A 25,277-nucleotide genomic window follows, 5' to 3' on the forward strand; every position below is an offset into this window, starting at 1 on the left:
CCCCACAAAGAGGATAAAATTGGAGAAATACCTCAAAAGGGAAGGAGCAGACCTCTTACTGCTCCAGGAAACCCATATCAGACTTAGGGACAGACACAAAGCAAACATAAGGGGATACAAAATATGGGCTCAAGCAAACGCCACAGAAAAAAGAGCGGGGGTACTGATAGCGATAAGAGAAGAATGGGATGCCAAACTGGAGGAAACAACCACAGATAAAGAAGGAATGTTTGTGTTTGCAAATGTAGTGATAGAAGGCCAACGCATAACACTGGCGTCAGTATATGCGCCGAATCTGGGTCAGGATGGCTTCCTCCGAGACGCCCTGGGAAAACTGGAAGCCTTTGCAAAGGGGGAAGTGCTACTGGGGGGAGATCTTAATATGGCATCGAACCCACAACTGGATAGAAGCAGAGGGAGTGTACATGGCCAAGGGGCACCCTCAAAACGCATAAAACAACAGATGGACCAACTAACCCTAAATGATGTGTGGAGGGAACGGAAAGGGGATCAAAGGAGGTATACGTATTTCTCACATGTCCATAACTCCCTGTCAAGAATAGACTACTTTTGGGCATCGGTGGGGTTACTGGGCAAGATACAAGGACTGGAATTGGGAGCGATTGCCTTGTCCGATCACGCACCCCTGTGGCTCGAGATGAATTTGCCGGGAAGAAAAAATGGGCTCTGGAGGTGGAGGTTACTAGGGGACATAATACAGGACCTGGTCACGGGGGAATCCATAAGGGAAATGATAGTAGAATACTTCGCACTCAATGAAACTGGGAAGGTCTCCATGAGCACAGTTTGGGAGGCTTTAAGGCGGTAATCCGGGGGGAAATCATGGCGCTGAAGATTACGAAGAATAAACAAAGATTTATGTGGGAAAAGGAACTGGAAAAGACGATAACAGACCTGCAAGAGAAAATAACGTCCCACCCCACCAGAGCATTAAAGAAGATGCTAAAACATATACAGGGCCAATTAGAGATGCTTCGCACAAAGGGAGCAGAAATAAAAATTACTATATCTAAGACAAATATACTACTTAAAAGCAAATAAAGCAGATAGGCTATTAGCAAGACAACTCCGAGCGAAACAGAATGAAACAACGATTAAGAGTATCAGAGACACGACAGGGGAGCAGCTGACAAGCACACAAGACATAGGGGAGGCTTTTGGGAAATATTACCAAAAACTCTATTCCACTGACCACCCAGATGAAGAAGCACAGGACAGATATCTTAAATCCCTTCACTTCCCACAAATATCTGAAGAAGACAGGCAGGCCCTAGAAGACCCAATAGGAGAAGAAGAAGTTAGAAAGGCAATAAAAGCTCTCCCGACAAATAAAGCTCCAAGCCCCAATGGTTTTACGGCCCAATTCTATAAAAAATATGAGGACATACTGACCCCGGTCTTAACAAAGCTCCTAAACTCATTTAAAGATAGTGGCAACGTCACACCCACAATGAACGAAGCGAAAGTCCTAGTTTTTCATAAATCTGGGAAAGACCCGACTCTCCCCGCATCATATAGACCAATCTCCCTAATCAATATAGATGCAAAGATTTATACCAAGATCCTGGCAGCAAGACTTTCACCGCTTCTTCCAAAATTGATCAACTTAGATCAGTCAGGCTTCATCCCGGGAAGACAAACCCATGACAATATTAGAAGGATCATCCATTTAGTGGAGAAAATAGGCATAACACACACCCCGCAATTCTACTAGCGGTGGACGCCGAGAAAGCCTTCGACCGGGTAGAATGGTCCATGCTATTTAGAACCTTGGTATATATGGGATTTGGGGAGCAATTTATTGCAAGAATAAAAGCGAACTACAACTCCCCGAGCAGTAGAGTGGCTATCAATGGGGAAGTAACAGAAAAGGTACTAATAACAAGAGAAACGAAACAAGGCTGCCCGCTATCCCCACTTCTATACGCAATATTGTTAGAACCCCTATTATTGAGCATTAAAGAATCCACGCACATCAAAGGGATAGACATGGCAGGATCGCAACATAAGGCGATAGCATACGCAGATGATGTGCTAATTGCACTGGAAGATCCGGGGAAAACTCTGGCGGAAGTTGTAAGGGCGATGGAGGAGTTTGGGGCCATTTCCGGCCTAAAAATTAACAGGAGCAAATCAGAAATCTTAATACTGGCGGGAGACCGGGACGGAATAGGGAAGGAAGCTAAAACAATGGACATTAGAATTGCTGAAGATGGCATCAAATACCTGGGAATTACTGTAACGGGTAGGGTAGGGCAGCTTTATGGGAAGAACTATCCGCACCTACTCGCAAACATCCGCAAAGACCTGGAAAGATGAAACCCTCTGAAGATATCGTGGTGGGGCAGAATCCAATTGGTCAAGATGACCAATCTCCCAAAGCTTCTATACTTCTTTCAGGCTCTTCCGGTGGGGGTCCCCAGAACCTTTTTCAAGAAATTAGCGAAGGTAATCTCATCCTTTGTATGTAAGGGGAAAACCCCAAGACAAGCCAGGGCGACCCTTACAGCACCAATTAAGGAGGGTGGACTGGCACTTCCCCACTTCCAGAGATACTTCCATGCAGCACAGCTAAAGGTACTCAGGGAATGGCTGGGAGAAGATCCGCAACAGATTTGGGCTAAACAAGATAGGGCGGTAGCAAGAACCCCGCTGGTGGAGCTACTCTGGAAGCAGAAACAACACACGCACCCAAATATGGAGATTAGCGAAATAATGAGGACAACAATGGAAGCCTGGGACTGCCAAACACGGAAAGGTATAATGACAACCACCCTGGGCCCGTTCACTCCCCTATGGCGGAACCCGCAGTTCCCACCGGGAATGGAACAGGGGGCTTACGAAAGATGGGAGGAGGCAGGAATAACAAAAATGGGAGAAATGTTCATAGATAATGAAATTAGACCCTATGAATCCTGCTTTCCACGCTCTGTACACTCCAAGCGTGACAAATACCGTTATGAGCAACTTAAACATTGGCTAAAATCCCCAGAAATAACTGATGCAGCAACAAGGCCCCTCACTCAGTTTGAGAAATACGTGACCACCAACTCAGGGACAAAGGGATGGGTCTCGACGTTATACTCCTTCATAAACTCACAAGAAGAAGAAGTGAAATGGACACACATGATTAAATGGAGTAAAACTTTGGGGGAGGAACCAACACGAGACCAATGGGTGGACTTATGGACACTGATCCCCAAGATGACTAGATCAGCTCAGACAAGAGAAATGTGGGTTAAAATTGTTCCACAATGGCACTACACCCCTGAAAAACTCCATTCAATGTTCCCCAAAACGTTTAACAGATGCTGGAGGAACTGTGGGGAGGTGGGAACATGGAGGCACATATGGTGGAACTGTAAAGAGATTGTCCCGTTCTGGGAGGCAGTGAAGGGAGAAATGGGGAAAATTTTTCGAGATGTGGAACACCTGGGGGATGGGGTGTGGTTGTGTGGGCTCAGGGACGAAAGGGCGAGGAAATACAATAAAGCCCAATGGAGAAGCTTCATGGGACTACTCATTTCGGCTTGGACAACGATAGCCCAAAGCTGGAAAAAGAAAGACACCCCACTGACATTTACGTGGCTACAAAAAGTATGGGCACAATTGGCGATGGAAAAAGTCACCCATACAATCCAAGGTACGAGGGATAGGTTTGCAAAGGAATGGGGAGGGGTCTTAGAATATCTCCAATCAGACTTTATGGAACAATGGTGCCCACACAACATTAAAGTGTCGGACATTTTCAATGCATAATGTAACCCTGAAAAGACGAACTTGCGTGCCCTAAAGGAAGGGATGGTGGGATTGGGGGGAAGGGTATTATTTGTTTATTGTGAGTTGATATGAAAAATCAATAAAGACATGTTTAAGAGGTATGTGTTTTGTAGCCAGCCAAACTTGATCCCCAATCTGGTATTGTGGAGTTTCACTTCTATGTTGATCAGCATTTTTCTTATATTTCTCTTTTGCTTGTTTCAAATGTTCTGTTGCCTCTTTAAAGGCTTGTGTAATAGTAGAATGCAAATGACTAACTGCAGGCATTTCTAAATGCTGAGGCGAATCTAGTTCTGAGGTTCGAGGGTGATGTCCATATGTGGTATAAAAGGGGCTTTGTCCGGTTCTTGAATGTACAGAGTTATTGTATGCATACTCGGAAATCCATAAAATATCTCTCCAATTACTTTCGGTCTGGTGTAGCATGCAACATAGGTACTGTTTAAGGGTCTGGTTGGTCCTCTCCGTCTGACCATCGGTCTGGGGATGGTGACTGGTTGATAACTTCACGTCGATTTGCGCCAGTTGACAACATTTCTTCCAAAAATGTGAAATGTATTGACTACCTCGGTCAGAGACCAATACGGAAGGAAATCTGCGTATTCGAACAATGTTTTCGAGGAACTCCTTGGCCAGAATTGAAGCAGAAGGTAATCCCTTTAGAGGAATAAAGTGGGCCTTCTTGGAAAAAAGATCCACAATAACTAGAATGGTGTTAAATCCATTACATGGAGGTAGATCTGTAATAAAGTCTAATGATAAGGTGTGCCATGGGGTAGGTGGAATATCCAAAGGTTGTAAGAGGCCAGCTGTTTTTTTCTTCTGACTTTTGTTTTGGGCGCAAATGCCACAAGACATTACAAATGACTTTACGTCTTTTCGCCAGGTGGGCCACCAGAATTGTCTCTTAATTTTAGCTTCAGTTTTTGCGATACCTGGGTGTCCTTCCATCAGGGTGTCATGATAATTGGAGATGACTAGTTCTTGTAGTTCCTTGTGTGGTAGAAATAGTCACCCTTGATAATAAGGTAGGTCATTGATGACTGAGTAGTCCGGGCCTTTTTTTCACCCAGTCCTGCAGGGCTGTTGGATCGAAGAGTTGTTGGATCTTTACTTGAATATCCTCTAGTGTCTGTAGAGTGGTTATGCCAAGAATTCTTTGTTCTGAAATTATAGGCACCGGTTCCGGGTTCGCATATGCTTCTCCCATCCCTATTCGGGATAAGGCATCTGCCTTGCCATTTTTACAACCTGGTCGATAAGTGATCACGAAATCGAACTCGGCAAAGAACAATGCCCATCGAAGTTGACGCGACGATTGGGCCTTGGTTGTTTTTAAATACTGCAAGTTCCGGTGATCGGTGATTACCGTAATGGTATGCCTGGCACCGAGAAGATAATGCCGCCAAGCCTTGAAGGCGGATTTGATGGCTAATAATTCTTTACCAGTAACCGCATAGTTTAACTCGGGTGCCGAGAACTTTCTGGACCAAAATGCTACTGGGTGAAGTTGACCGGTTTCAGGATCGTTCTGGGACAGGACAGCTCCCATGGCTAAACTGGATGCATCAGTTTCAACTATGTATGGAAGTTCGGGGCGTGGAAGCTTTAAGACAGGTGCAGACGTGAATTTCGCTTTCAGCTCTTGGAAGGCCTTTTCAGCTTCTTCGGTCCACAAGCGTTTGTTTTTTCGTTAAAGTGCTGTGATAGGGTGTACAACATGTGAGAAATCCGGAATGAATCTGCGGTGGAAATTAGCAAATCCGAGCATGCTTTGTACCCCCTTAACTGAACTAGGTAATGGCCACTTGAGGATTGCGTCCACCTTTCGAGAGTGCATTCGGACTCCTTTTGGAGTCAGGATAAATCCAAGGAATTCAACTTCCGTAACATGAAAAACGCATTTTTCCAATTTTGCATATAACTTGTGCTGGCGTAGTTTCTCAAGGACTGCACAAACGTGCTTCACATGGTCTGATTCTGAAGAGGAGTACACTAGAATATTGTCTATGTATACAACAACACAGACGTCAATGAGTTCACGAAGGACATTGTTCATAAAATACTGGAAGGCTGCTGGTGCATTGCACAACCCGAAGGGCATCACTTGGTATTCGAATAACCCGTACTTAGTGCGAAAAGCAGTCTTCCATTCGTCGCCTTTCTTTACACGTACCAGATGATATGCCCCTCGGAGATCTAATTTAGTGTAGATGCAAGCGTCCTTTATTTGGTCTAGTAATTCGGGGATCAGAGGCAATGGGTATCGGTTCTTAACCGTGATCTGATTCAATGCGCGGTAGTCTATGCACGTTCTGAGGTCACCTTCCTTTTTAGGCTCGAAGAACAAAGCTGAAGATGCAGGGGACTTGGATGGACGAATGAAGCCATTAACAAGGTATTGGTCCAAGTATTGTCGTAGGTGAAGGTTTTCGGGTTCCGTAAGGGCGTAGATCCTACTACATGGAGGTTGTGCACCGGGTATGAGATCGATTTCACAATCGTATGATCTGTGAGGTGGCAGGGTGTTTGCCTGTTCCTTTTGGAAAACATCCTGGAATTCTTGATATTCCTGAGGTAACTGCACGACTGGAGTAGCGACTGTGGCCAGGCCTTGGTTCAAGGGTTTTTTTGGGTAACAAGTATGTGCACAATCCGGGAAGGTTATTCTCTTCTCTCGCCAATCAATACACGGATTATGTGTTTCCAACCAAGGTATCCCCAGTATTATTTGGAACTGCGGGGCTTTGATTAAATCAAACACAATAGTCTCTCGATGCCCATCCTGACCCAATAGTGTCATCTCTGCGGTGGAATGAGTTACAGGCCCAGAGGCAATTTCAGTTCCATCGACTGTGGTGATGACATCCGAAGTGGTCTTTTTGCAGAGAGATAGATTCATCCTAGAAGCCAAATCGTGGTCCACATAGTTTCCTATGGCCCCGCTATCAATGTATGCCCTCACTGCATGCATACGTGATGGCTGCCTTGGATCTATAAGGACCATTGGTATGATGAAGTGCGAGGTCTGAGTATCCTTCTTCAAGCTTGGCAAGCAGACCTCTACGCTTGTCGGGCGTGGTCGTTTCCCGAATCAGGCTCTGTTTGATTTTTATCAGCAACTCCGACTACTTTTTTAGAAGTTTTTATAGGGCAACCCCGTAGAAAATGTCCTGTGGCCCCACAGTACAGACACAATTGCATCTGCCGTCTTCTTTCTCTTTCCTTTTGAGTTAAGGGTCCCTTGACCCCCCCGATCTGCATCGGTTCTGATACATCTGTTCCTTTGAGGGTAACATTGGGTTTAACCAATACCAGATTCTCGAATTTAGCTCGATCAGCCTTTCTATTCTGAATTCGGTGGTCTAACTGGACCACTAAGTCTATATATTCTGCACAATCCTGAGGTGGGTTCACAACTTGGGCCAAAACGTCTTTGAGTTCACCCCGAAGTCCACAATGAAATAATGTAATTCGTTTTACCTCTGGCCATCCGGTTTCCACCACTAACCTATTGAAAGTGGCGATATAGGTTAGTAGATCCTGGTTACCTTGTCGTAATGATAAAAGTTTGTTATCCAGGGCCTGTCCCTGTGAATGTCTGGCAAATAGTCTTTCCATGCTCAATTGAAAACCTTGAAAATCCCGAAGAAGAGGGTCATCCTGGTTAACTAATGGAATTGATCAAATCCGCTGCGCTGCCACTAAGATATGATATGATATGATATGATATGATATGGTATTTGTAACGCGCCTATACACAGGTGTTTCAAGGCGCGATAGTACAAAGGCTACTTTGGTTTGGTCGTTCGGAAAAGCTCCAGGTCTGCATAAAAAGTGCAAGCGGCATTGGTTAATAAACACAGCAAACTTTTTTGGGTCCCCAGCAAAATGCTCGGGTGGAGCTAAAGGAATGCTCCCTGGTAGAACCACTTGCACAGGATTGCTTGATGAAACAGGAGTTGGATTCCCCCCGAGTCCAGGTAATGGTGTTTGCTCAGCTTGGTTTTGCAGTAATTGTCTAGCAAGATCACCAGTGCGCTCCTTTGACACAATCAGTTCTCTCCTGAGGGCATTAGTCTCTTGGCGAGCGGAGTGCACTTCTGCCCTAAGTTCCCCTAACAATAGGGCTAGTTGGTCGGTTTCTGAGGTTTCCATAACGCCCAGGTGGGGATTTGTAGATAGGCTTTGCGTTCTGTTACGCTCACCTGGCTCCCACAGGGGCGTCGGTCGGACCCGGACAGCTGCGGTCTCCACCCACGTGATGCGTAGTGCAGCGATGACTGACTGGATCTGCCCTCCTAATCTTGTCTGCTTAACCCGTAGAAATATTCTCCTGCAAGTGGAGAGATGGATTTAGCCACTTGTGGATTCAAGTGATGGCACCCCCACAGTCCTCCCCAACTAATCACCTCCGAAATGCCCTCACAGCAATCTCACCTTATATTCTTGAAAGATGAGCTCTCCATCCTGTGTGGATTTGCAGGGGCGCGTCGATTCCAGTTACTTCACTGGTTTGAAGGCTCGGGAGAGTTCTGGAGAGTATTGACTCTGAGGTTCCTGGTGAGGACCAGTAAGTATTAAGTTCATAGAGTTCAATATGTCCGATGTTCACTCTTGTTCCCCCCTTCCTTTCTTGTCTTACAGCTGGCTCGTGAAAAGATGTTCTTGTGGCAGCTGGTGGCGCTCAGGTAAGAGTCTGTATTACCCGGCCTGTCCGGTAAATGTTGCACGAGGAAAACGTGTTGTTTTGTCTCTCTTTACAGATGCGGCACGTGACAATATGGAGAGTCACAAAAGGATGCCTCCGGTTGTAAATCAGGTAAGTCTATGGTGGCAAGAATTATATTTGTTGGTTCCCTCGGCTCACCTTGTGGTTTTCTCTTGTCTCCTAGGTGCCGAAGTTCGGCGAAGAAATGATGGAGGCAGCGCCGACCTGAAGGATGCTGTGAAGACTGGTGAGTATGGCGTGGCGCTGCAGCTGGAGGTGCGGCGCGTGTAGAAATGATGTTCTTTACAGGTCTGGAGACAAGATGGATCCAGAATCAGGTGTGGAATAGAAATAAGTTTGTTTTCTAACCTTGTCCCTTTCTTTCCTCTTTGTTTTAGGAGCTCCGGATTCGAGGCGGGCGTGGCAGAAGACTGGATGCAGGCTGCAGGCACGGTGAGTGTTACGCTGCTGGATGCAGAATAACGCAAAGTGTGTGTTGCTGGTCGGGTGTGGTTTAAATAGCCTCAAAAGTAGTCCCAGGTAAGAAATCCCTAGAACCACACCGAGTAAAAAATAGTCCCTGTAGAAAAATAGTCCCTTTCAGGCTTCATGTTGGATCGGAGTCATTTGCAGCATGGTCTGCCTGAGGTAAGTAATGACTATGAGCCTGGCGCCTTAGGCGCCAGGACTGATTCCTACTATGAGCCTGGCGCCTAAGGCGCCAGGACTGAACCCAGATAGCCCCTAGCCGGGGCTGCTGAGGTTTTATTAAATGTCTAGATGCCTGCTCCCGGGGCTGATGGGCTTGGTCCAGATGCCTGGGGGTAGGCATCATGACAGCAGTACGGTAGTTTATTGTTCTGTATATCCTTTTCCCCCTTCTCCACCCTCCTTCGCTCCACAATCCTTGTCATGCACTTGGACTATCTGACAAGTCGTTTGGCCTAGTATGGCAGCTTATTGATTGTATGCCCTTTCCTTCTCGCCCACCCCTTCTCTCCTTCCCTCCTGTTATGAACTTGCCCTAGTAGAAATGCATCAGACCTAGAATGCTAGTTAATTTTGTTAGATCATTCGGAAACTTCAAGGCCTAGGAATGACTACTGTATTCCCTTGTTCCCTTCCCGCCTTAAAGCGCTTTAAAGCACTTTACTTGTGAATAAGCGCTTTACAAATAAACAATTACAATTAGATTATGCCAACTCCCTATCAAATCGATTGTGTCCTCGCACGTATTCCTCATCATAATATATATTAGTTTCCAGCTTGAGCTGCTTTGGAAAAAATGTTTCTCTCGGCAGAGGGCGCTGTGCGTCGAGACGGTTGTCTCGATGTCCCTCGAGGGCTTCCATCTTGGTTGACGTCATCGTCGAGTACATTAACCATGCGCAGCGCCTTGGCTTCAGTCTGTTTTTCTGCAAATGTGATTGCTTTGAGAATTACGGCGTGCTTCCGTAAAAAAAAAAAAGTGTTTATAAAATGGCCTTGTCTTCAGCTCCGAATACTCAGAATACTCTGAAGACGGGATTCAAAAAGTGCCTAAAATGCTGCGCCAAGATGTCCATCATGGAACGCATAAGATATGCATCTGGTGCCTGGGCGTCGAGCATGTAAGCAACGACTGCCGGTCCTGTCAGTCGATGACAGGTAAGGCCTTAAAAGAATGCAAAGCTAAACTTTCGGTGGGTAGGATTGTCCCCAAATCCCCGTCCACTCAATCGAAATTTGGGTCATCCCTCGAGTCGAGAGATTCCTCTCCTCACAAAAAAAGATTTAAAAAATGTCCCACGCAAGGAGCAGGCACTCGTCATCATCGAAAAATCAAAGAGAAGGCATAGATAACCTTCTTCTTCCTCATCTTCTTCCTCAGAAAGGAGCGTAGTCTTCCCAACTAAATCCTCCTCCAAAGAGGAATAGGAAATCATTAAGAAGAAAATGTGCAAAATCTTTGAGGATCAGGCCCAGTCCCCCTAGAAACATAAGAAAAGTGGCCATGCTACGGTCGATGACAATTATGAGGCAAAGGCAAAACCCTGCACGCCCCCGTGCCCGGGTCATAAGCCTAAGAATACTCGAGAATCTTCGAGTACTCAACGAGACGAGAAATCATCAAAGAAACCGTCAAATCAAGGGTCAAGTCCCTCGAAGCACAAGACCAAAGTCAATCCATTGACACCATTGACGCCACTAACGTTGACACCATCTATACCATTGATGCTAATACAAAAAACATTGATGACTGTACATTCTTCAATGCCTTTACCACAAAAAAGACAGGAAAATGTTTTTAAACCTTTACCTTAAAAGGATTTTTTTAGATCCTTAAAATCTATATATGAGGGCTATGAAACCTCAGATGATATCCTTCCATGTGATCCCCAATTGGATACTCCTAGTATTAAAAACAATACTAATGTACCTGAATGTTTAATTTCATAAGAGACAAGGGTTAGAGAATTACATGACACCATACAGACCATACAGACAGCTAGTGGGGTAGACACCACCCTAGAACTAGATTTTGAGAAACCGGACCGGCTGATCATGCAGCTATATCATACAGAAGCCTAATGTCCAAAGTGGTGGAATTCCTGGGATGGAGTAGACCAGCTCCTGCATTTGAACAAGATGACCTGACTGGCATATTGGATGAAGGTCCTCAATATATATTACCCATTCCATGTAGCACTTCAAAAAAGGGTTGCAGCAAACTGGGAGGGTCCAGAGTCCAGCCCTGCAGGAAACAAAAATCAGACAAAAAAATACAGGCCGTCCAGTAGCGACCCTGGCTACCTGTCAACACATCCAACTCTGGAAAGCCTAGTAGTACAAACAGCTAGATCTGCCTCCAAGCAAGCTGCGTACCCAAACATATCCTCTGATACGGACAACAACTGCATTGACTATTGGGCAAAGAAAGTCTTTCGTGCCAGTAGCATGGCTTTAAAGTCTGCTAATTATACATGTGCCCTTGCAAAGTTTACATTCAGCCTGTGGGACTGCATAGTGATGGCGGCTGATCACATGCCTGAGGGTGAGGAAAGAGACGGCTTCATGAACCTGATAAGGGATGGCAAGGAGGCGATGTGTGAGACTCTGCAATCAGGTCTGGACACTGCTGACAGCGTCAGCAGGGCCATGGCGGCAAGCACTGTCATATGGAGATTTGCATGGTTGGGGAAGTCAGGATTTGAACTTGATGTACAATCCAGACTCCTTAACATGCCCTTTGACAGCTCCCATTAATTTGCAATTAAGGCTGATGAAAGCCTTGACAAGCTGCAGACCTCAAAGGCGGCAGCCAAGTCCTTACATGCCACAGTCAGGCAGCCACAGCCTTTTCACCCCAGCGTATCATCTTGGAGGGGTAGGTCTTTTTGCTACTTCTCCTCAGTTGGAAGAGCAAGAGGACAGGCTCGTCAAAGAGGACAGAGAAGATTCCCTCGTGGTGGACGAGGAAGAAGTGCAAAGCCCGCTCAAGCCGCGGCATCTTTACCATCAGCCGCTGCTTCAGCCGCCTCAAAACGACTCTGAGGTCTTGACTCACGACACCCCGGTGGGAGACAGACTGTCACAGCATCTGAAAGAATGGCAAAGTATTACTTTGGATGCATGGGTACTGGAAACAGTAGCCATGGGTTACTGCCTACCCTTTACACAGATAACTCGGGATCATCCACCGGGAAACCATTAGCTAAATGTTGCAGATCCAATCCTGTTGCAGGAAATGTTGACCCTGCAAGAGAAAGGTGCTATAGAACCCGTACCTGTGCTTGAGAGGAACAGAGGATGGTATTCTCCCTATTTTGTAATCCCCAAGAAGGACGGAGGACTGAGACTTATCTTAGACTTCAGATACTTGAACAAGTTCCTCAGGCAGGACAAGTAAGTTCAAGATGATCACACTGGCTCAGTTCCTTCAGGACCTCCAGCTCCAGGATTGGATGGTATCGTTCGACCTTCAGGATGCTTACTTTCATCTGCCATTTGGGCTGGCCTACGCCCAGAGGGTTTTCACCAAGTCTCGGTAGAGGGGGGATTCACGTCTACCCCTACCTGGATGATTGGCTGATCAGGGCACGTTCACCCAAACAGGCCCAGGAACATCTGAGTATCACCTGCCACTCCTTCCACAGACTGGGCTTCTCCCTCAATTACAAGATGTCCCACGTGATACCATCTCAGAGACTCCAGTTTATTGGAGCAGTCCTGGATGCATCCTTGGGAAAAGCCTTGTCACCCAAGATGAGGGCTCAAGACATTTTGCAGATGGCCACCAAGTTTCAGAGTGCCCAGCGTCTTTTGGCCTTTGACTTTTTGAGGTTGCTCAGCCTCATGGGATTGTGCATGTTTCTGGTGCCAGAGGCTCACCTGAGAATGAGATCCCTTCAATGGGCTCTCAGAACACAGTGGTCCCAATTTTCAGGTAGGTTGTCAGATCTCCTTCAGATTCTGAGCAGAGTCTCACAGTAACTTTTGTGGTGGGCAGGCGAGGAGAACATTCTTTTCGGCAACCATGGCCACAGATAACAGTAATGACGGAAGTCTCACTCACGTAGTGGTGAGCCAATGCCCATGATCTGACAATTATCAGTCGTTGGTCTCCATCGGAGTCCAAGCTACACATCAACCTTTTGGAGCTGTGGGCAATAAGACTAGTGCTGAAGGCTTTTCTGCCCTCTGTACAGGAAAAGAATGTCCTGATAATGACAGACAACGCAGTGGCCATGTACTACCTCAACAAGAGAGGAGGCATAGGGTCATTACCACTGTGCAGAGAAGCAATGCAGCTCTGGGTCTGGACAATTTAAGAAGGAATCTATCGGGAGTTCACCTAGCCGGAGAGGAGAACACAGTGGCGGACACTCTGAGCAGGCAGAACACAGTCTCCCACAAGTGGGAACTAGCTCAGGAAGTCCTTCAAGAGATCTTCACGCTGTGCGGAACCCCTCATGTGAATCTGTTCGCAACCAGTGTCAACCGGAAGTGCAAACTGTTTTGCTCCAGGGAATTTCCTCCAATAGGAGCTCTAGGGGATGCGTTCGTAGTGGACTGGAAATTTCCACTCCCATACGCATTACCTCCAGTCCCCGCAATTCCTCACTTGATCAGGAGGTTGAGAACGTTCTGGAAATCCATTAATCTAATTCCCTGGATTGAGCCAGGAGGACGGTGTACCCGGACCTTCTGGACATGTATATCTGCTCTCCAATATGTCTTCCACAAAGAGAAGACCTTCTCTCGCGAGAAGAAGGTTGGGTTCTCCATCCAGAGGTCAAGACACTCAGCCTTCACTCATAGTTTCTGAGTGGCTGAGGTACAAGGATTAGGCTCTCCCAGGTGACGTAATGGAGACTTTGCTTTCAACCAGAAGGCCAGCAACAAAATCCTTATACTGCTGCCGTTAGAAAAAGTTCTACAGGTGGTGTAGGGAAAAAGATGTGGACGCTTTTCAATGCGATACACCTACAGTGTTATCTTTTCTAATACATTTGGCAAATCTGGGGCTCCAGATTGGACTAATAAAGGTTTATCTAGCAGCGCTTTCCCTTTTTAAGTGCACCTCGGAAGAGGCATCTTACTTCAAAATACCCTTAATAATTCAATTTCTTAAAGGACTCACAAATGTGTTCCCTCCTACACCATTTCAAATACCAATTTAGGGCCTTAACTTGGTTTTAAAGTTTTTGACGTGCCCTCCTTTTGAGCCACTCCAATCCTGCCCTTTAAGGCTAACAATTTATAAAAACCATTTTGTTAGTAGCAATAACATCAGCCCGCAGGGTGAGTGAGTTGTAGGCATTATCCTGTAAACTTATGTTTACCACCTTTTACAAGGATAAGGTTGTCCTTAAGGTCAAACCCTCTTTTCTATCTAAAATTGTATCAGATTACCATTTAGCACAAAATATTGTGCTTCTGGCCTTCTATCCTCCCCCTCATCCTGGCAAGGAAGAGGAAAGATTTCCTAGACTCGATCCGAGGAGAGCTCTAAGCTTTAATATTTCAAGGATGACAAAGTTGCGACAGCACAACCAACTTTTCATTGGTTATACAGGGCAAAAACTAGGTCTGTCAGTTATCAAACAGAATATCCAGATGCACCATATTAGCTATTTTGGAGTGCTACAGGCTAGCTAGGAAAGATCCCCCAGAAGGTTTAAGGGCTCATTCCACTAGGGTGTGGCAACTTCCTCTGCCCTTCAGAGGGGAGTTACAATAAAGGATATCTGCAAGGCAGCTACATGGTCCACCTTCCACACATTCACAAAATATTATTGTTTAGACATCTCTTACAATGAAGGAAGATTTGGGAAGGCAGTTCTATGCTCCATTCCGAACAAGCATTAACTCTCAAATTCTCCCTCCCTCCTCCAAAAGATCCTAGCGCTGCTTTGTGAGTCTGTCATAAGATGAGAAATACGTGGGATGACACAATCCATTCGAAGAACAAGTTACTTACCCCTGGTAACATGTTCCTCCCACATTGTATGAAATAAAATCCTTTACCAACATTGCCGCCATGGATAGGGAAGGGGAGCTCTGTATGAAGCCCATCTACACTTTCCATGGTGACCGTTCTGCGCAGAAAGGAAGGTGCAGCTGCGGCGGCGAGTGCCGCTGCAAGCGGGTAAGTGGAACGGGGGGATTAAAAATAAAAAAGGGGACAAGGTAGGGTGAAGATGGCAGCAGGGGGAGCCAGCCGTCAGGCGGCTTGGAACGTAGGCTTACACTGGCGGTTCAAGCCCCCATTCCTGGCCACCTGATTGGCTGGCTCCCACCACCCAGGTGCTAATGCATATTAATAATTGTTCAATATTTTTGAAATACAAATCGTGTTCTTCTTTTTCTTCCTTTGTAAGATATATTTTGGATGCACTAAGACATTTGTAAAAATATGCAACGTTTTTCATGAACACAAAGGGAATCATTTGATTTGAATTGTTCTGTTAATATTTTAAATAATTTACACATATTCTATGCAATTTTGTGTACATTCTGTATTTTGAGAATGAATAGATGGGACTTCGTTTCTTGAGGAGTGACTTGGTAAACTTATCAAGTGTTTGATGAGCTAATTGTGTGTTAGTATTTGGTCTCTGCAGCTAGTGATATACTCAGTGCACCTGAAATATTAGAATTTTTTTTATTAATGATTGGACTTTTGTAAATATTCAAAGATTAGCATTAAAAATGTGGCAGTGCACCCCAGCTAATATATAGACAATAAGTAACACCAAAGACCAATGGGGGATTATCCCGGTGGTGCCACATTTTCCCTTGCAAACTATTGCTGCAGTTTACAACATATTTGCATAGCTTTCCAACAGAATATTCAAATACAAATCCAATTTAGCTGCGCTCCAATATTTTCTTTAATGCAAAGACCAGAGCAATAATGGCCAATGCATTTCAGACTTTATGTCCTTCATCAGGGACCGTATCTAGAATACATTTTGCACAAAAAGAAAGTTGCAGCAGTTGCAAATCACACATGTTGCAACGTAACATCAGATCCCAAAGATTACCAAGCAATTTTTTTTTTAAAAAAAAACAATATCAGATTAATTCTCAGAAATCTTTAATCCAGTGTTGTGCAAGAAGAGAAAAATGTCAATACAAGAAACAATAGACAAAAAAAGAAGCAACAATAATAGAATTAGTTGCACAGTTACCTCACCATGTAAAAAAAGGATAGATCTCTCAGTATAATAAAAGTAATTTTACCCACCATCTCTCATCCTCTTGTAGAGAGCATGTATTTTAAAAGAAAGATCCTTTCCTGTAAGGATAGTAATAGCAATGAAGCACCTTCAGCAATTGTGAAACAGATCGACATGTTTGAATCCTTTACTGTAAGGATGATCATGGTAAAATACCTTTAGCAATTACCAAATGCCTTGGTGTATTTAGAATAGAGTATTTTCATACTCCAAAATACCTCGCATCCTATGAATAATGATGAATAATAACTCTCTGCAAATACCCAACAACCCAAAATGTGAAATCATCTCGAAAGAAATGTGTGATGACCTGCCATGGTGATAAAATGAATAAGAAACTCGGAAACTAAGGTAAAACTTTCCATACCTGAATGCAAACGTTCAGCCTTAAATAACCGAGTGCCTGCAAGTACACCAAGAGTAACGACCTCATCAGAAGTGTCACGCTACCAATTAGACATGCAGTCTTCCCAATGAGGGTTCGAATATCAAAACAAGAAAGAAAGCTGTACTGAAAACTTAGATTCAGAAGAGCAAGACACAGGCCATCGTGAACTCTCTCAATGCTAATCCCTGTGGCCGTACCTGCCCCTCCTTACCAGAATGCATCCTCCTGGGATCTCTGTAAACTAGCTCTATCATGTAGTAGCAACAAACAGTGTGCTCCATAGGGCCTGCAAGCATTATACCCAAGCAGTCTTCTGAGAGTTAAGGGCTCAACTGCTGCTGTAAGTGAGCTTCTGGTGTAATACAATAGCCTCAGGTGCCTTCAGACACTTGATTTATAAGCAATATGTGCACTCACATCTATTGATTGCTTTGAAATCCGTGTAAAGCAGTAATTGGCGTGTATCGGTATTAGACAGGCATTGGACAGACATTGGCATCATAAGCCCAGGTACTCGTGCCATTTTCCAGCTGTTGATGTTTTTTGGCCAAGTAGTACCATTATCACAGTGCCTTGAAAGTGCCTATCCTATGTCTATGTAAAAGCCGAAGCTGTTGGATATGCCAGTTCATGTTTTCAATGGTACTTGCTCTATCAATGCTCAATGAGTGAAGGCGACAAGAGGACATTTACCCAAAATAGCATCTGCTAAATGTGATACATCACTCAACTTATGCAGATAGAATCACACAACAGTGGTTTTGTGGGCGACAGATCTGTAGGGCATACATCCAATGGCATGTCCAAGTTATGATGAGAAGTTGGTCTTTGAGTAAGAGTCAAGCAGAAGGACACATGGACATAGATAGAAATCAGTCAGATAGGCAAAAGTCAACCTAACTCACCATCTGTATAAGAGTGCAGTAATAGTGCAGTAACAGTAGGCGATCATGAACCCTACCAGTGGGCAGAGCTATATGCAGTTTCAGTGAGCACAACCTGGTCTGATCATAGTAATAACACAATGTTCCAAATGCAAACCAGTGGAGCAGGTAATACGGGAAGAATCTGAATAATGCAAAGGATTACAAATGATCTACACATTACAGCATATAGTTGAGGGTGAGTTAAGGTTGATTTGTGAGTGTATTTGGCATGATACTTGTTCCACTAGCACCTTAGAGCTTGTATTACAAGACATCAGAGACTTGATGTGACTTATGCAATGTAATTTCTATTTGGGTTATTACGAGTTATATGTACCTCTGTATTTCATGACATTTTTGAGTTTATTTTGCTTTTGTAACTTAAACTCTATTCCATTTTGGATTTTGGCGTTAGTTACTTTAGGGACACCTAGTGTTGCCAAGAAGATGGCAAACGTATATGGCAAAAGTCCGCAACAATTGGTTCTACAGATGTTTCAGACAACAACTCCCGTCAGCTCTAGCTAGGATAGTAAATGGTGAGGGGTCATTGTCCAAAGCATCTGGAGAGCTGCAGATTGCAGACTAGCAGTATATGAATGCACATCTGCCTTAGTGTGGTGTGAATATGTCTTCCTTTTGTATGTTTCTGGCATTGTGATTTGCTGAAGGTGAGCATTCTTTATGTGACTTAATTGCAATTGGTTTATTGTGAGGCCAGTGCAATGGACACTGTCAGAGATGTCCCGGACTTGGCAGAACGAAGTTTGTTTTGTGCTACTTTTCTTTGTTTGAAATGTGTGCCTGTTTTGTGTTTACTGTCATGAGTGCTATCAGTTAGACTGGTGTGAACTTTATTGATACATTGATATCCTTTAGTCAGCGTATGAAGCTTAGTGGGGCATTTGAAGATGGTCTTGATACATGACATTAGCTTTGCCAATTCTTTTGCCCGAAAGGCTACAGGATAGTGAGAAGGTTGGTATCAAATAGTGTGTAGGGAGTTCGGATTGTCTTAGCAGAGTGTGGATTGCTAGGGCTGGCCAACCCAAAACCCCAGCCACAGCATAGAGTGGAATCCACCATGAAAAAACGTTCCCCTCTGTCCCACCACATGCCTGTACTTACCTGGATCCAGGTGATATGAATGTCGTAGATGATCTCACGGTCCATTACTACTGGGTGTAAGGCCACAGGGTCCACAGCACAATTGGAAAGCCAAGATGGCGTAGAGCAATTTCTTCAACATCCTCAAAAACATTACTGCACATTCTGTGGCACATCTGTGGCTTCACTGCTTCTTTGTGACTCATTGCCAGCCAGTAGTTCCAGCAGTAACTGCCTTTAAGGCCATCTGATCCTACTGATATCACTTTGCATCTGTGTTTGTACGCAGTAAAGGAAGATTTGTGTTTTGGTTTTTCTCACCTCGTAGCCTAAATCCTATTATCTTCTACTGTTTCCTGCTGGTCTTTGCGCCCTTCTCAAACCACTTTCATACACCCCGTAGATCCAGCCGTCTTGCCTCAGGCCTTTGTGGGTATCACCTTCCCTACTTTAGAAGGCTGCTATGTTTATAGTCATCCTCATCTCTGCGGTTTGCTCCTGGTGGATGCACCGCGTCATGTCTTTCCTGTGAAGCAATTGAAGGGCAGCCTTTACTGTGCTACACTTGCTTAGCAAGAATGAACCGCTGAATAGATGGGGTGTGAGGTTGGTGTTGTCAGTGTCGGCAGGGCAGAGCAGGAAGTGAGGAACGGAAGTGATCCAGGGAATGATCATTCCGGACCAGGGTGGTTGGAGAAGTGCAGCAGGGCCGGCCTTATGGCAGGGCCACCCGGGCGACCGTCCAGGGCGCCATTAGCCCTTGCATCCCCAGCTCAGGGAGTCTTTCAAGGTCTCCCCCGAGCTGGTGTGGTGGGAGAAGGTGCGGCAGGCGCTCTATTGAAATTAAAAGCACTCATCTCTTGGGAGGTTGGCCCTTTTAATAACAACAGGGCGCTGATGCTTGTTCATCGGCTCCTATTGAAAAGTGTGGCACCTCCCCCAACCCATTGTGTGACCAGGGGTGCGCGGAGGGAGGAGGGCAATGTTCCCGCTAATTATTTTTCCCCAAGTGCAGAAATGGTTAGCTTTTGTGCGCACATTTTTTTCCATGTCCGCAATTGAATAACAAGGTAAGCCATTTTGTGAGCATGTGTAGTTAGTGAGCCAACATCTCAAAGAGTTTGGAAGGGAAGTTAACCTTCCCAACTACTGCAATTCTTTACAAATCAGTGTAAAATGTGCATCTTACAACACTTCTTCCAAACATGTAGGCTTAAAAAAAGGTTTCTTATTTGTTTATAGGGAAAGCTCATCATTCAGTCCAAGACTTCAAGATATTCCATAGTACCTGCCAAGAGTACTCCTGTAGAGGGAAAGAAACGTGTATGCACAAAAAAAGCTTTGTGTGCCCAGGATAAACAATAGGTTTAGTTCAGAGACATTGCAGAAAGTGTCTAATGCCATTTGAAAAGAACACTTGTTTATTAAAGAAAACACATATCTCTTATCGCTGATGTGGCTGTCACAAGATGTAGACAGAATACCATTTTTGCAAATGAAATAATGGCAACTAAAGGGAATGTGTCCGAAAACAATAGGAGTTAATGTGCGAAGAGCCAAGAGAACATGCATCTCATAAATTGTGTACTGGCGAAAATTAATAACTGCACCACAGAATACAATTTTTAGAATTCCTGGGCCTCTGCTTCAATCCACATTACTTTTGTCCTGTGAGTTGTGACAGCATTTTCTGAGAACCATCCTTACAGCTAAGAGGCATATGTACAATCCATTTTTTACTGCCTAAAAACAGGAAAATGTGCCCAACAAAAACGGGAAACCATGAACATATGGGAGCCTACTCCCTGCTTCTACCCACAAAGTTCCACTGATATGTTTTCGAATCGGCAACCAACAGAGCAGTGGCATTGGTAGGAACTCGGATAATATTACTGTCCAATCTCCAGAGGAATTTTAAGGGGAAAGAACATTTATTAATAAGCATGACATCTCTCTACTGCCAAAGCTAATTACTTTCTTAGTCCAATTTGATTCCAAGTAGGGAGTGAAATCGTATCAGAGTCATGCTTGCAACCCTGACATAGGAAGTGAAATGACAGGACACATAATACAGTTTATAGTTTTGCCCACCCTTCCTCACCACACCCTAGCCAAAATTCAACAAGAGCTTTACTGAAGTTTCTTCTGGAGCCTCATTGAAGAAAATCACATTTATTTGCAATTCTCAGAGGTACAACAGATTGAGAACCTTCTTCTTCAACTAAGGACGACTCCTCTGCAATTCACTACTATCTCTTGAACAAGATGCATTTTAAGACAAACACCACATTTCATTCACTGTACTGCCAAATCCTCAGATTTGTTTTTTTTCTTCGAAAGTTGCTGATTTGTACTTCAATCCAAAGAAGTGTTCTACTGTTCCCTTCCTCCCCTACCCCTCCACGGCTTGTGTTCTAGCATCCAATATTAGTTGACAGGGCTCTGTAAAAGGTGAGAGATTGTAGCAGTAAAACACTTACTGGGATATTTGCATACACACAATACTTTGCAAGCATAACATATGTAAAGCCACACAATTATATTATGTGCAGTTTAAGAACATTTCATGAATCTGTATGTGTGCAATTACTATGAAGTGCATACAAGATTGTTTGCAACATACCTCATCTTTAAATTGTTGGGTAGAATTATACAAGTGCCCAGTGAAACCGCTTTTGCAGCAGCATGTTACCATACAATTAGTTAAGGTGTATGCCCCATGGAACTCTGTAAACCTGGAAAGGCCGCAAATTGTGTGAAAAGCATTCCAGTTATCTGAATACCAATTGCCCTAATAGTATATACTTATTTATTTATTTTTCTATTTGTAAAGGGCACTGCAGCCCAAAGGCATTGAGGTGCTGTTGCAAGCATGTGACATAGTTACAGGTGGAAAGGACGGCTTGTGGGTTAAGAAGAGCAGAAACCTGAGCACAAATGCAAGAACGCATATGTATGGAAATATACGAATAATGCCATCCATAGTCCAAACCGATAATCGCTTGCAGGCCAAGTAAATGATGTTGCAATGTTGCTCTCCACTTATAGGGTAATATTAGCAATGCTAAAGTAGGAGACCCAGAGCATGACGTTTGCCTACTCCAAATCCTTAGAGGGCAAATTAATATTTGAGTTTTGTAATGCGCTAACTTGCAAGGGGCCACTTCAAAGTGCTTGTGTGACTTATGTACAAAGAATAGGAAGCATGGGATGAGCTTACACATCTAAGCAACCTGCTTACTTACAGTCACTGTCTGATATTTGAGCTGACCATTGGGTTACATAGTCTGGGTGGCGCTTTTGCTAAAACGGATATACGTGATTACATTGGATATGATCACATCTAAAGTGAATTCAACGGAAAAAAGTGCTCAAACAGCCAATAGCGCGATAATATAATGTCCGAGTTAAAAGGTAACAGACAACTGCTGCGCAATACCACATAAAAAAGGTATTAGATGAAGAGATTACCTTTTTTTGCAGGATCAGTGAATGTTTAGGAAAAACGGGATTTCTGTGCTTGTGACTTGCACAAAATCTCGTGAGATTTCAGGGATGTGGGGAAAAAAGATTTGAAAAGCATACCTTCAATACAATATATTTTAACCAAGAGGGGGACACCCGCACAATCCCCTTTGCCTAATACACCCCTTCTCACAGTGAAAGCAGTCAATGAAGACGAAGCAGGAGGGACTGCGACCGAGACACATTTAAGATGAAGCATGAGTGACTGTGCCCGAAACAAAGCATTTTAATGTAGGAAATATTATATGCAATGAATGAGATATGCAGATAATTCACCTATAGAAAACACGTAGTAATGGTGTGTGCAAAGAAGAAAAAAACACAAAGAAAATAAATAAATAATCCGTGTAACATACCTATACCACTAAGGCACCATGCGTAACAGAAATTCATGTGCTCGAAAGTCATTCTCATTATAACAAATTTAAAACAAGAGGCTATAGGTCAAAGTCTGGTAACCTTTTACAGAGGCATGGTAGAGTCAAGGTTGTCTGGTAATATCTGAATGTGGCCTGGGGTGGAAATACAAGTCATAAGGTATACATGTTGTAGAGTCAAGTATAGGAGTCATGGGTGCGGAGCGAAGATAATTTGGTTAAAGTGTGCAGACATATCTTAGTTATACCTTCTAATCATGGAGCCACTTTTTCATAGGAGTTTTTAACCTCTCGTATTATATTTTTGGGATTTTAAGGTCAAGCTTGCATAGTAGGGCAAAGCAAATAGGTTAGTTAGTATAATGTAGCTTTATTTTGAGAGAAAGCTTATATTAGTTACCTGCTGTGGCTTATGCCTTATTAAATATTTTTGAATGGGTGGGAATTGTCTGTGTGCGCTGCTAAAATCCTTCTGAGCGGCACCCAGAAGGTAGCTGGGCAAGCGCACATGCGCACAGCTTAGAGGGAACATTGGAGGAGGGGGCTGCTAAATTTTTGTTTTGCTGCCCAGGGTGCTGCCACCCCTAAGGCTGGCCCTGAGGCACAGCCCCCCTCTAAAAGGCGCAGATCACCTTTGCGGATAAGCTCAAGGTTTTTCGTTGTGCAAGTGATGAACTTCAACTGGAACTTCCCATAACGATCCTTCTTATGCAAATGGTGCTTTTCCAAGCTTTCAAAATAAAGTAAGCGTATCTTCAATGGGATTCTGTTCATCCTGATGTCATTGAATCCAAAGGTGCTGGTCTCTCTTTAAAAATAACATATAGTACGAGTGACCTTTGTAATAGTTTTCATATTGGTGTCACTTATTTCACTACAATTGTATGCATTTTATATTTTATAGTAGTGGGAGACTAAGAATGTTATGGTATGTGTTTTATAAGAATGTGATATACATTAAATAAATCGGTTATACGAGTTCTTGTGAATAGCACAATCTCATTACAGAAGTTGGGAGAGAAAAATAATTACAGTCTTGATACTACATATAGTTGTACATCTCCGAGTTGCAATGAAAACATGCACTGTTGCACATCAGGAAGAATCAGAAAAATAATGTACCCACTAGAAAGGCAGTGTCAGCATTTTATCAAAACCACAAAAATAAATAAAAGCAACCTAGGGTACCACAGATGAGCATGAATCCAGCCTCATGACCCCTTCAATCCATGCCCTTCCTGTATGCCTTGCAATTCCGTATGAGCTGTTCCCCCTTTATAAAGCTGTCTCTTTTCCGCGAGCGTATCCCCTTCCCCTGAGCCTTTCCTCTCAGTGTAAGGTGTAAGCCTATCCCCTGCCTTATCTGCCTCTCTAGGCCCAATAGTCCTCGCCATTCTGTTTTGAACTATCTCCAGTCTCCTCCACAGGAGCCTATTCCTTCTCATTTTCCTACTTTCAGTTCTGGTTTCAAATGCATATAATAACCCACCTGATGTATAGCGCTTGATGTTATTCTTTAGTAACACAATTTGAGTGCATGTTTGAGTGCGGGGCGAGAGGACGAAGTGCCACAGCTTCCAGAAAGAACAACACATCCTTAAAACTAGTCAGAAGTTACTTAATTGAACAAAATCACTTTTTAGATTAATGTTTGTTTTACGTAAACATGCATGCTGCACGCCAATACATACATTCATGATGTTTCCTATACCTACATAAAGGTGTATCATATATAGCTCTGATATATCATGTCCAAATGTACAAGTACTTCTGTGTTGATGCATGCCTATGTATGGCATGTTTATTGAATGCATGTAGCATGTAATTATTCAGACCTTTCAAGTGTGTGCACACACATGCATAATATGCCTATACATTTATGCTTGATGCATGTTCATACGTTAAAGTTATGGTGGGTGTCTATCCACATGCATTTGTGTTCACATAAACATGTATCTTGTATGTCTCTACCTGTGTGATGCATATATATAAGCACATATGTGTGTCCCCTATTCATGCTTGGTAGATTGTCATGTATACTTGTTGCATATATGCTAACGTTAAAACCATATACATACATACAAGTATTATTTCTGTGTCTAAACCTACGTCCGGGAAGCTACACACCTCTTTGATGTCTCTCATTACTGCATGATATGCACACATACTGCTTGACTGTGTTCGGGTATGTATGATGTGCATCTTCATACACGCATGCATGGTTTTTGTAAATTCATTCCTCTTTGATGTGAGTCTGTGCATGCCTGCTTCACATGCAAGTCCTTACATGCTTGCGTGATTTCCTGTTGACGCATTCCTGCATCTGACGTGTTTGTCTATAAATGCCTGCTTGAAAACGTTCTCTGCGTGCATTTATGGTTGCATGCATAGCTGAACCATGTGTAGCATGACATAATTGCATGATATCTTTGCATACTTGAATGATGTCTCTCTATGTACGTGTAAAATGTGTGCATCTTTGAATAAACACAAGATGTTTGCTTATATGTTCTTGCATGATAGACAGCCCCCCCTTTTTCTTCCTGCACTTATCGGACTACCCTGTCTGCTGCCTTAAACCTAGCACTTGCAAATTGCTGGCTGCATTACCACTGTTTGTTGCCTTTATTATTTATTTATTATTTATCTGTTTCTCCTCTGATTCGGACTTTCCACCTCTCCCCCCTTCCATGCACTTTTCCCCTCCCCCTCTCCCAT

At 43.8% G+C, this 25,277-nt stretch overlaps 1 protein-coding gene across 2 annotated transcripts in view; it reads left to right on the plus strand.

Annotated features, from left to right (window-relative positions):
• RASAL1 (RAS protein activator like 1) overlaps positions 1–25,277 on the plus strand; it is a 1,443,380-nt gene that overhangs the window by 802,840 nt on the left and 615,263 nt on the right. The gene's annotated exons all lie outside the window — the stretch shown is intronic.

Source organism: Ambystoma mexicanum, chromosome 10 (genome assembly GCF_040938575.1).
Source record: "Ambystoma mexicanum isolate Mex_15411 chromosome 10, UKY_AmexF1_1, whole genome shotgun sequence".
NCBI classification, from domain to species: domain Eukaryota; kingdom Metazoa; phylum Chordata; class Amphibia; order Caudata; family Ambystomatidae; genus Ambystoma; species Ambystoma mexicanum.